Source organism: Dendrobates tinctorius, unplaced genomic scaffold (genome assembly GCF_039654945.1).
Source record: "Dendrobates tinctorius isolate UK_male_01 unplaced genomic scaffold, ASM3965494v1 ptg000011l, whole genome shotgun sequence".
NCBI classification, from domain to species: Eukaryota; Metazoa; Chordata; class Amphibia; order Anura; family Dendrobatidae; genus Dendrobates; species Dendrobates tinctorius.
In genome coordinates this window covers 92,834,886-92,851,473 of record NW_027361679.1, presented here as the reverse complement: position 1 = coordinate 92,851,473, position 16,588 = coordinate 92,834,886, and the positions used below count along the sequence as shown (strand labels likewise).

The window sequence follows — 16,588 nt, the reverse complement described above, 5'->3', positions numbered from 1 at the left end:
TGAATTTCTGCAGACACTTGTGGACACTGGACACTTTTGGATTGTGTGAGGGCCACTGATATCTGAGCGCTATGTCACAGGCTCGATGGCACAGCTGTGACAAAAGTGACGAGAGGATAAGGGAGATTTTGAATTTCTGCAGACACTTGTGGACACTGGACACTTTTGGATTGTGTGAGGGCCACTGATATCTGAGCGCTATGTCACAGGCTCGATGGCACAGCTGTGACAAAAGTGACGAGAGGATAAGGGAGATTTTGAATTTCTGCACACACTTGTGGACACTGGACACTTTTGGATTGTGTGAGACCCAATGAATATCTGAGCGCTATGTGACAGGCTCGATGGCACAGCTGTGACCAAAGTGACTAGAGGATAAGGGAGATTTTGAATTTCTGCACACACTTGTGGACACTGGACACTTTTGGATTGTGTGAGGCCCAATGAATATCTGAGCGCTATGTGACAGGCTCGATGGCACAGCTGTGACCAAAGTGACTAGAGGATAAGGGAGATTTTGAATTTCTGCACACACTTGTGGACACTGGACACTTTTGGATTGTGTGAGGCCCAATGAATATCTGAGCGCTATGTGACAGGCTCGATGGCACAGCTGTGACCAAAGTGACTAGAGGATAAGGGAGATTTTGAATTTCTGCAGACACTTGTGGACACTGGACACTTTTGGATTGTGTGAGGCCCACTGATATCTGAGCGCTATGTCACAGGCTCGATGGCACAGCTGTGACAAAAGTGACGAGAGGATAAGTTAGATTTTGAATTTCTGCTCACACTTGTGGACACTGGACACTTTTGGATTGTGTGAGACCCAATGAATATCTGAGTGCTATGTGACAGGCTCGATGGCATAGCTGTGACCAAAGTGACTAGAGGATAAGGGAGATTTTGAATTTCTGCACACACTTGTGGACACTGGACACTTTTGGATTGTGTGAGGCCCAATGAATATCTGAGCGCTATGTGACAGGCTCGATGGCACAGCTGTGACCAAAGTGACTAGAGGATAAGGGAGATTTTGAATTTCTGCACACACTTGTGGACACTGGATACTTTTGGATTGTGTGAGGCCCAATGAATATCTGAGCGCTATGTGACAGGCTCGATGGCACAGCTGTGACCAAAGTGACTAGAGGATAAGGGAGATTTTGAATTTCTGCAGACACTTGTGGACACTGGACACTTTTGGATTGTGTGAGGGCCACTGATATCTGAGCGCTATGTCACAGGCTCGATGGCACAGCTGTGACAAAAGTGACGAGAGGATAAGGGAGATTTTGAATTTCTGCAGACACTTGTGGACACTGGACACTTTTGGATTGTGTGAGGCCCACTGATATCTGAGCGCTTTGTCACAGGCTTGATGGCACAGCTGTGACAAAAGTGACTAGAGGATAAGGGAGATTGGATTGCTTTTAAAAAAGCAGTTTGCAGAGCAGTGGGTAAACAGCAATGCCAGCCTGTCAGGAAGCCTTAAAAGGCAGCCCAACAACCAACACCACTGATACACCACAATATAGCCTCCCCTTGCACTGCACACACAGTGACTGGTGTGTTGTGGAGGCCAAATCGCTAGCAGCAGAAGCAGTTGTTTTTTCTTCTCAGCAGGACAAAAAAAAAAAAATTGGGATTGCTTTTAAAAAAGCAGTTTGCGGAGCAGTGGATAAACAGCAATGCAGGAATGTCAGGAAGCCTTAGAAGGCAGCCCAACAACCAACACCACTGATACACCACTATATAGCCTCCCCTTGCACTGCACACACAGTGACTGGTGTGTTGTGCAGACCAAATCGCTAGCAGCAGAAGCAGTTTTTCTGTCTTCTTCCCTGCCTAACGCTCTCCCTACAGAATCAGCAGCAACCTCTCCCTATACTGAGATCGGCAGAAGTAAGATGGCGGTCGGCGTGCACGCCCTTTTATACCCCCTGTGACGCCCACCAAAGCAAGCCAATCACTTGCATGCCCTTCTGAAAGATGGTGGTGACCCCTGCCTATGTCATCACGTTGCCCACAGTGTCCGTGGATCCTGATTGGCTGAAAAAGAGCGCAAAACAAACTTTTGAAATGCGACTTTGGCGCGTAAGTCGCCGACCTCGTGGCCGACCTCATCCTAGGGTCGGGTTTCGTTTCATGAAACCCGACTTTGCCAAAAGTCGGGGACTTTTGAAATTTTTCGACCCGTTTCGCTCAACTCTATCTCTTACCTGTTTTTGTGTTTTCTGGTTATGGATTTGTATTATTCTGTATAAAAATCATACTATTCTGTACCTATATAGTGGTGTTATCTCTCATTGTAAGGATAGAGCTACACGGCAACTTTGGCTTGGTGACGCTGTGCTACAGAAGTGAAGGGGTTGAATTCCGACACTTATACTACCATGTCTGGGGCTCGCAAGTTGTAAGAGATCCAACAGAGTCTAAATTTTGCCGTTATGTTTCGCAATGCAACCTCGTTCACTTCTATAGCACTGCAATGTAGCAGAACCACCAAATGGACTTTGGTCGTGAGATGGATGTAGAGCAAGCTTTATCCAGCTCCTGTTGATAATAATAAGAAAGCTACTGGGAAGTGATTATCTTGAGAACAGGGAGTATCTGTTTACTATGAGGCTCTCAATGTGGAAACTGCATGATTATAATCAATGAAATGAAAAATTAGAAACACATCAAACAATCTTACAGAATATTTTTATGTTTAACATGACAACCTGAGTGAATTATACTCACTAGTGTTTGGTCAGTATTTTGTATTAATGTTTGTATGTCAAAACCAGAAGTGGAACTTACAGAGAAAATCTGTAACTGAAAAACTAACATTTTTTCTGTATTTTGAGACAGTCCTGTTTTTCTTTCCAGCAGCATAGCTGAAAAGTGCCAATACCAGTCTATGGGTAGGTGAAAAACACGGACAGCATATAGATTGCATCCATGTACCATCTGTGAGTTGTTCATAACCACACACTGATCAAACTGATGACTCACTGATAACACACTGACCAAACACCTATGACACAACGGATCAAAAACAGATGCAACAATGATTGTAAAAACTGACTAATGGGTTCAGCAAACTGAAAAAATGTGGAACGGTTTTCACGTGTAAAAAAGAAAAATGACATATGAAACCTTAAAAAGACCTCATTCACACGCTCTTGTTTAAACAATATAGCAAAGCCTGGTAGGCTATGGTTAAATCCTAGCTCTACAGGCTTTGTGTCATGCTACTGCAGTGCAGTATAGCGCAACCTCCAGCAAAGGGTGCTGGTGAGGGGAGAGAGGTTGCACACACAGCGTAGCCACACTGAGCAGCAGCCGAAGCGCTACCAGGTGGCAAAAGAGTGGTCAGACGAGCCGTGTCAGAAATGGTCAGGAGCAGAAGTACCTGAGGTCAAAGCAGTACACGTGGTCGGAAACCAGCCAGGGGATCTGCAACAGTCGGAAGCGGATAAGACAAAGACAGAAGCAGGTCCGAATGCAAGCTAAGTCAAAACCAGGGAGTCAACAAACTTGCAGTGAAACACTGAGTCAGGACATACAGAGGGAATAAACAGACACGGGGCATCTCAGGGATCACAGCAGGACATATCAGGATATACCAGAGTCAGATACACATGCCAAAGGCAGAACTATAGCTGACACCACCTGCAAACCTGAAACCAGACTGAGGCTGAGAAAAGTTAACCCCTGAAATGACCAGACCGGGAACTTGGAAAGACAGGACTCAAAACTCAGCCTGGATCATGACACTGTGGGGAGGAGGACTCCCAGACAGTGAAGGGACAGGTGCCCAGGGGACCGCCATCAGGGTTCCTGAGGGAACGATGCTGGGAGGACAGTAAAAGAAAAGACTTGACTGAAGTTGTCAGGGAGATAGGGGGCGGGGCAAGCTTAACAGGAGCAGGCGGCATGCTGAAGAGGCAGTTGAGAGAGAGCCAGACAACAGACAAGAAGTCGGGTGAGACAGAGAGGACCGAGGGAGCGAACGGTGTGTTGTGGAGAGACCGACAGGGCCCTGTGAAAGGAAAGCTGCGGACTTACCGACTAGTGACATGTGAGAGCCTTGCACCGGCGGCCGCTCCCCTCATACGAACGCATACAGCCGCCCCCGCTGTTTCCCTCCCTGCTGTGACAAGTCCACGACCTCCACTGACCGCTGCGACTAGAGACCATTCCTTTACAGCGGTCAGGACCCTGCCACCCCTGCCTTCTCCCACTGCTACGGCCCTGTCATCACCGGCCCCAGGGGGTGCCACCTCACTACAGGAGGCAGTAGGGGCCCCCGTCCGGTTTGCTAAGGGACCCTGAGCAGAGGTTGGTGAACGGTTATATTTAGAGACTGCATCATGACTCTGCTGTGAGACGAGAGTCGCAAGGGGACGCCTGTTGCGCCCATCGGCACAGTTTCTTCAGGGCCTGTTGCGCCCCACTGTCATCGTTTTCTTCAGGGCCTGTTGCGCCCCACCGTCATCATTTTCTTCAGGGCCTGTTGCGCCCCACCGTCATCGTTTCTTCAGGGCCTGTTGCACCTCACCGTCATCATTTTCTTCAGGGCCTGCTGCTACCCACGTCATCATTTTCTTCAGGGCCCGTTGCGCCCCACCGTCATTGTTTCTTCAGGGCCTGTTGCGCCCCACCGGCATCGCTTTTTCAAGGGTCTGTCAAGCCCAGTTTCACCTCGGAATATCAAGGCAGCCGCATCAGCGATCTCTACGCGGCCACGCCTGTCATCCAGACAGACCCCTGGAAATATAAGTGTACTATATGAGATAAGGACCCCCCAGTTTGGTCATACGTGGCCTATAGCAACCGGGCAAACCGGGTTAGTCGTATGCACCATAAGAAAAGTGTTGTTAGGGTTGTTGAGTCCCTGCGTGGACTGATTGTTGTTTACATTTGTTGTTAGCTCAATATAGCCCCGCGGCTACAGTTTTATAAAAGTTTATTCCACAAACCACACTCAGTCTCGTGTCTCGTCACTGCATCCTGTGAACCTGCTAGGACCCTACAATACTTTGATTATTTGCACTTGACTGGCTCTGCATATAAACAGGAAAGGTCTTCATCTAAGTTTGTCAACTGGGGGAAGTTGACCATTGTGTTGGAGCTAGCAAGACCTTGTGCACCAAACTGAAAATATGATGCGTTGCTATAGATGATAACTGTTGTGTTTGACTGAACTGGGGCTAGCTTAGCCGTGTGTGAGTAGCCAGGGTCTATTTTGTTTAGTTAGTGCTTGGACAAGGCTAGGAATTTTGTGTTTATGGTTTTGGTTACTGTGCAACCAGTGGAAATAAACTTCACATTTTTTTTGACTCAAGAATCCAGTGCCTTTGTGGACGCTACCTAATGCCTACCTGAGAGTGTGAAACTCTAAAAGACATGCATAAAAAAATGATACCGCCTCCGGTACCAGCGCTGTTCCAGCACTGTTGGCCCTGGCTCTCCCAGGGCTCACCTGACATCACGTTACGCAATCCCTGTGGCCAATTAGTGGCTGCTTCACTGTTCACTCCTTTGGACGTAACTAACATCTGAAGAAAGTTTGAATAGTGGCTGCTTTCTGACTCAGATGTATGACTCTTCTTAAGAAAGGGAGAGTGAAGTGGCCACTGATTGGCAACAGGGTTAGCTGTTACTAATTTACTTGGGGGAAACAGTGAGCAAGAAGGGATGTCCTAGTAGCGGACAACCAAAATAAAAGTAAACCAATGGGCTTACAAAATGTCTGTTGCCATTCGCTGGTATATAAATTCAAAGCACTTCCCTTGTAAGTGGGGAGAGGCTGGCATGTAGTCAAAGAGAATCGTATGTGACTCAATGTGATCCTAAAAATATCAAGTCAGCTTGATAAAAATAAGGCGAAAACTGTATGAATTGATTAAACTGGTACTCAAATTTTTAATTTCATAGCAAACCAGGTCATACTGAATACAGGAGATGTTATAGATTAAAAAGGAGCGCATCAGCAAACAGTGCAGGGACAGAGTTAACTGTAATCCACACTATGTCCATAAATACAGTAATTCTATGAAAATGGTGGACTCTTACCGATTTACAGAAAAATTCCTCCAACCCTACCAAAAACTTTTTCTGAGAATTATTGCTTCCTCTGCCAAGTAATTACAAGGAGTCAGAACTACATCCGTCACTGGTGGCAAGTTGGACAGACATAGGTATAGGAAAAAGAATATTTATACTGTCACTGTAGGAAACCCATTCAACCAAAAAGACAGAGAAAAGACTCTTAGCTAAAAGCTTGAGTGGTGAAGAGAAAGGATTACCACTAGAAGCTCTTTTCAGGAATTGGATGGAATATGTCATTGATAATGCTACTGCAATTGTAGATCAAGGACTGGCGAACAAAACAAATTGCAACACGGTGCGTTCGACGCGGTTCGCCGCATCGTCAAAATGACGCATGCAGACGCATCCGCATACATCCGCATACATCCGCACTGCCTGCGTACCCAATGTTAAAGATAGGTACGCAGGCCGCATGCAGACGTAGGTGGAGCTGACCGGAGGAGGTGCGGCAGTGGGTGGAGCTTCACGGAGGAAGTCCGCAGCTCTGAGGAATGCTAATGTGAACCTAGCCTTAGTGAAAAGACCAGCTACATCTCTGGTAATCTCCTTAACTTGATGGGCCTTCATATTGGGTGACAAGAAGAAGTTCTAATGCACACAATATTGATTTGCCTTTGTTGCCTCAATCACTGGTAGACAACAGAAGACAGTGAGAGTGGGTGACAACTGTAGCAGTCTTCCCAGTTATTTTAGCATTATTGAAGTATAGAAACATGCACTTCTCAACACTGAAATTGCAACCACAAGAAGTAAAAATGGTGGAATTATGAAAATAACAGGATGGATACACATTTTAATGATATGTAAATGATGAAAAGATGGAAACAAAGTTTTCAAAACATTTCAATTTATGTTGCATAAAGTGTGAGCACCATATGTAGAAGTACATGCACTTGCATGCCTCGTTATGCGTTTAACGATTGTGTGAAGATTAATCTAATGCTGACCGTTCCCTTTGCAATGGAGGACTAATGATGTCCCACTAATGATGTCACTGTATTCAAGACAAAAGTTAGAAACATGACAGAAGAGGCTAGGCCTCCATTGCCTTTTTGTTCAACACCATGTTAGTTTTTGAGAGCAGTGGTGTGAGGCCAATGGAACACCTGTAGCTGGATGTCTGGTTCATAGCCTGATGTCATGTAAACATCTCCTGATGGTTTGTGTAGACACTGTTTAACATCTTACACTTGGGATGTAATTATTTCTTTTACAGAACAGAATGGATCACTTTATACTATACTTTGAATCTGGTGTGACTTTGTAGGCAATGCCTTGAAAAGGCTTTCATGAGGGAAAGTGACTCCAGTCCTACTTCCAGAATGATGCTGTGGGGTTGCATAACGTATGGTTTCTACATTGACTGTGGCCAAGGAACGCAGTGAGTGAAAACTCAGCCACCGTATGGGAGTGTGCTGGACCGTCAGTTTTGTAAGTGACAATCCAGTTATCTAATCTTATCCTGGGGCGTGCTGGGATGTAAACAGTTTGATTGACAGCCTTGCTGGTCAATATGGTTTAGTCTGTGGGGATTTCCTCAGGTGCATTCCATCCCTAATCCCTAATCAATTGCAAAGTATTTAACTGGCTAGCTGCTAGTAGTGTACTTCAGTTGAACTGTAGATTTGCTTTAGGTAAGTGTGCTTGCCCGATCTTCCTAATGAGCCTAGATTTTGTTGTGAGTACTCTTTTGAATTTCTTCTTCTGCTTTTGACATACACTCCTTGCCTTTGAGCCTGGACTGTTACCTGACCACACTTTTCTATCACCTCTCTGTACTATAAGCCCATCTGGTGTTTGACCCCAGACTGTTACCTGACCATGTTTTTATATCACCCCTCTATAGTATGAGCCATCCTGGTGTCTGACCTCGGACCTACTGACTACCCTTTCTCACGGCTTGCCCGTGAGCAGTCTCAGTGTAACAGGAACCAGTGGTAGGGCCATTTCTCAAAATTGTCATAGGAGTTGTTTTTCAATATGACACCACCAGGCTGCATGTTGCTCAAGCTACTCTTAACAGCTTGTGTGGCCTAGACTTCCTACCAAGGCCTGTGGCATCTCCGGACTTGTGTCAAATTGAGGACATCTGTGACGTAATTGCTCGGCAATTGCATAGGAATCTGCCAGCAGTGGAGCATTATGATTTACATTGCCAAGTGCAGCTTATCCCTCTAAGTGCAGCATATCCCTCCATACAATATGATGGCTCTCCCTCCATACAGTATAATGGCCATCCATACAGTATAACGGCCCCCACAACACTCCACACAATATGATGGCTCCAATACAACCCTTCACTCAGAATGTTTGACCCCACATCCAATCTGAGACCAGGAGGTGCTGAGCTCTCGTCAGCTATTCTCAGTTTCCATAATTGCTCAGTTATTTAAATGAGCTGGCAGTCCCAGATAGGTATGTCAGCCATGGTTTCAGCTAAGTGTGGTTGGTTTACTCTGTGCCTAGTATTTTGCTCATTGTTCTGTTGCTGCTTGACCTTGGAACTTGTTCTGACCAACCGTCTGTTTAACTTCTGCTCTGATTGCTATCCTCCTGGTATTTTGACTTCAAACTGTTACCTGACTATGACTTTGTCTCTTCCCTTTGTTTATGATGTACCCTCCTGGCTATTGACTTCAGACTCCTCCATTATCCCAACTCATGGCTTGTCCATGAGAAGTGACTGAATGTCACTTTACAGCTGACCGATAAGTTTTTAATTTTAGCCAGTATGGAGTCTGTACACATGCTCTGTGTCCAGGTGGAAAATTTGACTCTGATGCAGGATTTGGCTAAGGAATAACAGAGTCTGGAATCGATGAAATATTAACTGCAGAGTCAAATAATTAGTTTGATTAAGACTCCCAATAGCCCTTCAATGCGTGCAGTGGCTGTGACATCAGTACCTTATGGTTTCTCCTGAACTTGTATACTTTTTATGGAGGGAGAAAACAACTTAGAGTTTTTAGGGAAAGCTGCAGGTTATTTTTTACCCCACATCTCCGGTCATCAGGGGATGAGTTCCAGAGGGAATAATGTCCCTACTGCTAGGGAAGCCTCAGACCTTGACAGATTCCTTGTCCCCATAAGCCCCAGAATGGCCATCTGTGGACGCCATTCTGAAGCTTTAGGCCTGATTTATGATGAACCCAACCAGACCACAGGTCGCTGAGGCTAAGATCATGAACCTGGCACAGGGGGACGCACAGGTGTGGACTACTACACTGAGTTTCGTCAGTAATCCACTGACTTCTATAGAATGATGCAGCTCTCAGATGCCAGTTGTAAGGGTTCCAGAGTGAAACCCGAAAATGGACCCTGTGGGTCGTGGCTCCAGATCCCCCGTGGGTGAGCGGACCAGGTGAAGACCACCCCCTGTACAGGGAGTGTTAGGGGCAGGCCCAAGGGAGATGGAACCACAACGGTGGGAGCCAAAGGAGTGACTTAGGGCAACAAAGGAAAGATAAGGAGGAAGGCCGAGGTGAGAGCGGATTATGGTTATGAGCCTGTAGATACCAAGAGCAGAGGACTACGGAAGACAAGATGGAGTGGAAGAATCTAGGACTGGCAGAGGAATGAAGCTGAAAGAGAGGAAGGGCAAAAAATGAGAGTAGTGGACACAGGGCTGGCAGGTACGGCAGAGACACAGGGCAGGCAGACGGGGCAGAGACACTGGGCTGACAGACTGAGTAGAGATTCTGGGCGGACAGGCACGGCTGAGACTCAGGGCAGACTGGTAATGGCAGAGACACAAGGCAGGCGGACAGTGGCGAGGTCACAGGGCTGACAAAAGAGGCAGAGACACGAGGCAGGCAGACAGTGGCAAAGAAATGGCGCTAAGCAGAAAAGAGTAGCGCCACAGCGTTTGACAATCAGGCGTCTTATAGGAGGAGACACCAAGCTGAAATACTCGGTGGGTGCCCCCATGATGGCAGGCAGACAGTGGCAAAGAAATGGCGTTAAGCAGAAAAGAGTAGCGCCACAGCGTTTGACAATCAGGCGTCTTACAGGAGACACCAAGCTGAAATACTCGGTGGGTGCCGCCATGATGGGGCGGGGACACCGGGTCACGACCTCCCAGGAGGCTCAGCGGTGAGAGGAGCGCAACCCGCCAACGCGCTGCGACCCCGAGAAGACAGATGGGGAGCGGCATGGGACCATGTTGGGGACGTGCCGGGAGGTGGACGGGTAAAGACCAGTTTCACAAAGGTCTTTCTGAGACTCTTAAAGACGTGCTTGTTCTTCATGACGCCCCTTGTTCTCTGGTGGAGGCCCACCATTGTAACTGTTTCCCTACCCCTTGTCCTGTTGTTTTAGTTACCGGCCTGCGAGCCGTGTCACACAGGGCAATATCATGTGCACGTCCTGTTGTCCTAGTTACCGGCCTGCTGGTCGCGTCACACAGGACGGGTCCACGTGACATTTTCCTGTTTGACATGGCTCGCAGGCCGGTAACTAAAACAACAAGACAAGGGGTAGGGAAACAGTTACAATGGTGGGCCCTGCGGTAGGGACAGGGGACATGGAGACCTCCTGCACTCCCCTGAGTCAGTGTCCCTAATGCTCCTAATGTTCCCTATGTCGGTTCCACACCGGGCGCCGATCAAGAACCTGTTGCCCTGGCACACCCTACACCTATCCCTTGCTAGGGAGCTGGGTGGCACAGGCACTGGCCCCACCGCTGCACTAATACACACTAAGGCAAAACACAAACAGGGAAGCACCACTTAGCTTTACTCTGTTGCACTTGCTCCTCGCAACAGAGTCCACCACCAGCATGCAGCTCTCCTCCTGAATCGCTGCCACCAAGCTTTGTCAGAGCTAAGGAAATCCCCTATGACTCCTTTCACACCAGGCTCTGTCAGAGCTGCTCTCCAGCTTCTTCCTCCACCAAGGATGGTTGAAATGAACACTATCAGCAACACTGATTGCAACACCTGTGACTCTTTTTGTAGCAGAGCCAGCAATCACACCTGCATTCTAATCATGTGCACTTAACTAAGAAACCAGAGTGCAATGATGCTCACCACCACCGGGGGGAAACTTAGAACAGACGACACCACAGTGCAATAATCCTAATGGCCACAGGGGGCAAAAACCCACCTAAGCACAGCTTAGGAAAAAAAAAGGCTACCTGTGCTTTATATCTGTCATGATCCAGCATGGATCATGGCAAAAGGTGAGTATAACTGTGCTTTTTATTTTTATTTCAAATAAAGGAGTCTGCGTCATTATTTTGATTAAAGGATTTTATTCTGAATGTGTTTATTTTTTACAATCACATGAAGGAAGCAGCACCAGCCAGTCTCAGATTGGACGGCTGAGCTGTCAATCAAAATACCCACAGCCCATCACACCCCTGCACTAGATTGATTGACTGAGCTGTCAGTCACCAAACTAATGGCTCAGCACAACCCTGATTGTGTTTCACTGCCTCCAAGACACGCTGAGAGGAGGAATTGTTACATTTATGATTGGCAAGGTCCTCCCCCTCTTTTGTAGTGTGAAAGGAGGGAGGTGAAGCGCCACAGTTTTTTGCCATCAGTCAAAATCCCCCAAAATTTGAAAATGGCGGATCCGCAAAAAATGTATGAAAACGGATGCCAGCTGGTGGAACGGATCCGTTTTTTAAAGGATCCGTTATACCGATTTTAGTGCGGATCCTCAACAAAATGGATCCGTACCATCAGCTGGCATCCGTTTTTCACATCCGTTGGATCCATTTTCTTGAGGATCCGTTTTTCCACTCCTCCAAAATGGGATGCTCCCAAATATGATTCGCTCTTGGAGAATGCTCTCAAATGTGATTGGATACTGGAAACTAGGGAGAAATATATCTAGGGTGTTGTGATACAATTTCTTTGAAAGGTTTTAGAGCTAGTGGCAGCGATGGAAGGAGTTAGTGCGAGTCTGGAAGGAGTTATTGCGAGTTTTGACAGCTTCTGTGTGGAATTTGATCTTCACTTGAATCGGTTGGCAATTATTGCTCTCCAGAGGGAGAAAAGAAGATTGCGAATCCTGCGTATGAGGAGACGGCGCCAGTGGATTCATCCCATTAATGAAAAGAGGTTCACCCGTGGCGTTTTTTCCACACTGTACCTGGAATTGAGGGATAATCCGGACAAGTTCTTCAACTACGTGCGCATGAGGCTGGAATTCTTCGAGATATTGGTGGATCGTGTTGGAGAACAAATCCGGAGAAGGGACACACAAATGCGGTTTTCTATATCACTGGCAGAGCGTTTGATGGTGACCCTTTGGTAAGTTATCTACTTTTTAAAATGTTTTAGATTCTGCAGGCTTTTATTGTTATGTTATGGCTTGTAGTTTGTATTAATTTTACTTTTTTTCCCTTTTTTTAACAGATTCCTGGCAACTAGAGAATCATTCACCTCCCTCCATTTCCAGTTCCGGATTGGGATTTCAACTATTGCTGGAATTGTACAACAGTCCTGCCGGGCATTGTGGGATTCTCTACAGGAGGAATACATCCCAGAGCCAACACAGGAGAGGTGGCTGGAGATTGCCGACAAGTTTCAAAAAATCTGCCAGTTTCCAAACTGCATCGGTGCCGTGGATGGCAAGCATATCAGGATTGTGAAACCCATGGGATCTGGTTCACAGTTTTACAACTATAAGAAATACTTTTCTATTGTGCTTATGGCCATTTCGGATGCAAACTGCAAATTCATTGCCGTGGACATTGGTGCATACGGTCGTTCTAATGACTCTCAGGTATTCTAGATGTCCACCATGTGCTGTCGCTTGTATGGAGACAATTTTGACTTCCCACCTCCAAGACCACTCCCTGGAACAACAGGCCCACCAATGCCTTTTGTGTGCGTTGGCGACGATGCTTTTCAGCTTTCTAAACACCTACTCAAACCATATGGTAGTCGTGGATTAACACACCGGAAAAGAATCTATAACTATCGGTTAACCAGAGTGTGCAGAGTGGTAGAGTGCGCGTTTGGAATTTTAACTGCCAAATGGAGAGTCCTGTTAACGGCCATTAAAATGAAAACAGAGACTGTGGATGAGGTGGTGAAGGCCTGTGTAATCCTGCACAATTTTGTCCTTTCAAAGGAACCTGTTTCCATCGATGAAAATCTGTCTGAAACCACCTTGTGGGATTATGAGCAGCAAACTTTTCGGAGTACTGGCTCAGTGTCAAGAATGAGGGACGCCTTTGCAGACTATTTTCTGACACCAGAGGGAGAAGTGGACTGGCAAGATGACATGATATAATATTCTTCTTAATATACCAATTGTGAGTACCATTTTTTTTTTTTTAAACTGAAATTTTACCAAGTGTTTGGTTTTCCCAAGCATTGTGTTACCATGTGATTTGGTTTACCAAGTATTTTTTTTTTTTTTTAGTTTTACACTTTGCAATGTTACCAATTGTTGGGTACTAAGCATTGTTTTACACTTTGAAATGTTACCAAGTGTTGTGTACCAAGCGTTGTTTTACACTTTGAAATTTTACCAAGTGTTGGGTACCAAATGTTGTGCTACCAAGTGTTGGTTTTTTGTACCTTGTACACCAGAAGTGGAAGGGGGGTTTAACACATGTGGTTGGGACTGGAGTGGATGGACAGACGAGGTTTGTGGGTACATTGAAGGTGTATGTGGGGGTGGGTATGGTGAGGGCATTGGGGTATAATGCAATAGGGAAGGAAGGTACTGGGAAGAATGGAATGGGGAACTAGAGAAAGGAGAGGGAGTGGTAGGAGGAGAGACGGTTGTATGATGGATGGTGGTGGAAGGATGGACGGGGGAAGGATGGACTGTGGAAGGATAGACAGGGGAAGGATGTACAGCGGGAGGATGGACAGGGGGAGGATGGACAGGGGGAGGATGGGATGCTTCAGCAAGTACTTCCACTAGAGCATTCTGACAGGCTTGCATCACACGCATCTGCTGGTGAGTACTTAAACCTTCAATTTGCCGGACAACAGATTGAAAAAAGGTATGTCTCGGTGTCTGGTTTGATTCTAAATTCATCTGTTCCATGTATCTTCTGAGTTCCATGATACTTTGATTGATCATGGTCAACCCAGAAGATAACTGTTGTCCATAAGTGTGGAAACCATGCTGGACAGATGAGTTTAGACTCAAACAGTCAGACAAGGTCATCCTTTCCTGACTCCTCAGACGCTGCCGGCCAGAACCAAAAGTTGGTTGAGATGTTGTGGCAGTGTCTGAGGGGTGGGGAACAGGGAACAAGTCGTCACCAGCGGCTTCATGTGATGAAGTCTGCCCTGCTGCTCCAGTGCTGGTGGAGGGGATAGAGGGATGAGACAAGAGGGTAGGTACAGAGGGGTCGGATACCTCGATGTGGTCACCGGGGGCGGTCTCACTAGGGATCACTCCAGAGGGACGCAACTCTGATGCAGACTCCCGAGTGCTGTAGATGGTGCTAAAAAAAAGGGGAAAAAATGTATATTAAAAATATTGATATTTAATTTAAGTCTGCTGAAAAAAAATTTGGTTAAACATTTCTACTACAGAAATGGTTTGGGGAATATTTACCTTCTGCACACCACTGTTGATCGAAGGAACGCCAGGGCTCTGTAGTTCTTGTACTGGGGTCCCCGGCGTCCTCACGATCCACTCGGGGTCTGCATCTCCTTGTTGTAGTCCCTCTTGAAGCGATCCCGGAGCGACCACCACCGTGTGATAACCCTGTCACCTGTGAAGCAAAAACAAAAAAAAAGTATTCAACACTTCACATGCTGGAATATAAGTTACTGAAGTTGTAATACTTACGCACAAAATCCCTGGCCCTCGCATTGAGTTCCTCCCAGTTCTCTATAACTGAAGAACAGACCTCATCCCAGAGCCGTCGGGTGGTTGGTTGGTCGGCGTGTAAACGGTTTGCCATGTTCCACAGCGGCTCCCGGTTTTCCACCTCACGGATGAGTTCATCTGTATCAATAATGACACCCTCCTCCAGATGTCTCCGGGGAGCACGCTGTGAAACCTGTGAAGATAAAAAACAAAAAAAAAATTACATTCTATTCAAACACATGATGTTCATTTAAACAATTATCCAAATAGGGTTACTTACCATTTGCCGACCACCAGAGGCATCACCTTGACGACCCTGGGATGTCCTAGGAGTCACTCTAGTGCGGGCACCGGATTCTGAAGACTGTGGAAAAAAAAATATCTTTGTTTGGATGGATGCGTAGTTATTGTGTGTGCACTGTGATGAATGTTTGTGTTGGGTGTAGCATTATGTATGTGTGTATGTGCTAAACTTACACTCTGCGCACCCCCTCCTTGTGTCTCTCCACCCTGTACGTCTCCTCCTGGAAGCTCCTCTGAATCAGCTTCCTGTCAAAACATAATACATGGATAGTGTTTAAACAAACAAAAAAAAATAAGAGTTTAAAAAAAAAAAATTAAAAATTTTTTTTTTTTACCTCAGCTCGCTGATGATGTGAGGGGGAGCTTTCAGGAGAAGACATTACGGTCTGGGTCAGCTGCGTTGGCAGCTGCGGTGCTTCCTGAAGTGATCTGCAAGTATAAAGACACTTGTTAAGCTACTATACAAAGGATCATAATAAACTTTCAGGCCTTTATACTTACAGGGAAACTAATGTTTGCCTGTCCTCTGCTGCGGCCTGGCTGGCCGTCTCTGCTGCGGCCTGGCTGACCGTCTCTGCTGCGGCCTGGCTGACCGTCTCTGCTGCGGCCTGGCTGGCCGTCTCTGCTGCGGCCTGGATGGTGGTGCTTGCTGAAGTGATCTGCAAGTATAAAAACACTTGTTAAGCTACAATACAAAGGATCATAATAAGCTTTCAGGTCTTTATACTTACAGGGAAACAAATGGTTGCCTGTACTCTGCTGCGGCCTGGCTGGCCATCTCTGCTGCGGCCTGGCTGACCGTCTCTGCTGCGGCCTGGCCGGTCATCTCTGCTGCGGTCTCGCTGCTCTTCTCTGCTGCGGCCTCGTTGGCCATCCCTGCTGCAGCCTGGCTGGCCGTCTCTGCTGCTGCCTTTCTGGTGGTGCTTCATGAAGTGATCTGCAAGTATAAAGAAAATGATATGAAAGTTAAAAAAAAAAAAACCATAAAAAAATCTTCATTTGTATATAATTTGTGTAATTCCCTGATACTAAGTATATGCAGTTTTAAGTGTTTGCATGTCTAAAGTCCCTTATCTCTCACTGAGTGTAACCACAGTGATTGAAGGTGTGTAATATTTTATGTTAACCCACACTTTATCTTTGCATGTGTTTGAATTCCCTGAAAAAGTGTAACTGAGTGTAACCAGTGATTAAAGGTGTGTAATTGCTGTGTATACCAGTGTTTGCATTCCCTCAAAAACTCTCACCGAGAGTGTAACCACAGTGATTGAAGGTCTCACCGAGAGTGTAACCAGTGATTGAAGGTGTGTAATTGCTGTGTATACCAGTGTTTGCATTCCCTCAAAAACTCTCACCGACTGTAACCAGTGATTGAAGGTCTCACCGAGAG

General features: G+C 46.4%; 2 long non-coding RNA genes across 2 annotated transcripts; both read right to left on the bottom strand.

Moving 5' to 3' along the window:
• Window positions 1-14,316: 14,316 nt before the first annotated feature.
• On the bottom strand, window positions 14,317-15,083 carry LOC141100166 (uncharacterized). The gene is made up of 3 exons (XR_012234622.1): window positions 14,875-15,083; window positions 14,638-14,797; window positions 14,317-14,524 (listed from the first exon to the last, which is right to left on the bottom strand). It is a non-coding gene; the product is annotated as an uncharacterized lncRNA (long non-coding RNA).
• A 203-nt stretch (window positions 15,084-15,286) lies between these two features.
• Window positions 15,287-16,131, bottom strand: LOC141100162 (uncharacterized). Its single transcript, XR_012234620.1, has 3 exons — window positions 15,930-16,131; window positions 15,700-15,857; window positions 15,287-15,627 (listed from the first exon to the last, which is right to left on the bottom strand). It is a non-coding gene; the product is annotated as an uncharacterized lncRNA (long non-coding RNA).
• Window positions 16,132-16,588: the final 457 nt, after the last annotated feature.